This window comes from Colobus angolensis, unplaced genomic scaffold (assembly GCF_000951035.1).
Source record: "Colobus angolensis palliatus isolate OR3802 unplaced genomic scaffold, Cang.pa_1.0 Scaffold160, whole genome shotgun sequence".
NCBI classification, from domain to species: Eukaryota; Metazoa; Chordata; class Mammalia; order Primates; family Cercopithecidae; genus Colobus; species Colobus angolensis.
The window spans coordinates 1,668,089-1,668,827 of record NW_012114711.1 but is presented as its reverse complement, the minus strand read 5'-3'; the positions used below and the strand labels follow the sequence as shown (position 1 = coordinate 1,668,827).

Below are 739 nucleotides of genomic sequence, written 5' to 3'. Positions count from 1 at the left end.
CGGCAAGGTAGGCGCCTGCTACCCGCCCTGACCTCCAGCCAGGCTCCCCCGGGACCCCGGGACCCGCGCCACCCCTTTGGGTACAGGGATGCCCTGAGCTTCCCCGGAACATCCCTGCTTCCTCCCTCTTCTTCCACTGCTTACCAGCTGTGTCACTACGTGCAGGTCGCTGAACCTGCCCGAGGTGGAACACTGTGGCCCCTATAGTCTAGACATAACCGGTAAAGTGTAGCTGCACAGCTCCAGGGGTTCGGGAAGGACGAAAAAGAATCCACAAGCAAGTGTAGGATAAGAATGCAGCTTCAGAGTCAAAACTGCGTTGAAAGGCTTTGCTGCTCAGACCAGCTGGGGGATCTCGGGCAAGTTGCTTACCCCTCTCGGGGTCAGAAACCTATAGACTGACACTCAGGAGAGGAAAGATGGACACACTGCATGAATTGTATCCGTGCATCCTCTAGGATTCCAGAAAAAAAATAAAGGGAACCCACAGCCAATGTAGAGTAAGTTAAGAAGGATACCAGAAGAGAGGCCTCTGGGGTAAAAGCTGGATGCAGGCGTGAGCTTTGCAGCCAGCTAGCTGGCTGACCTTGAGCAAGCTGCTTAACCTCTCTAAAGTTGGAAACTATGGTCCCTAGAGACGTGGTATACAGAGTAAAAACACAGCCAGGCACCCCTGAGGTATTCATCCAGGGACTTCAGAAAGAATTAAAGGACCACCCTGCCCCCAACAAGTATAAAG

At 53.3% G+C, this 739-nt stretch overlaps 1 long non-coding RNA gene across 1 annotated transcript in view; it reads right to left on the bottom strand.

The window, feature by feature from the left end:
• LOC105508361 overlaps nt 1-534 on the bottom strand; it is a 4,388-nt gene extending 3,854 nt beyond the window's left edge. The window contains exon 1 of the long non-coding RNA XR_001001246.1: nt 145-534. This is a non-coding gene — a long non-coding RNA (uncharacterized LOC105508361). The remainder of the gene's footprint in view (nt 1-144) is intronic.
• Nucleotides 535-739: the final 205 nt, after the last annotated feature.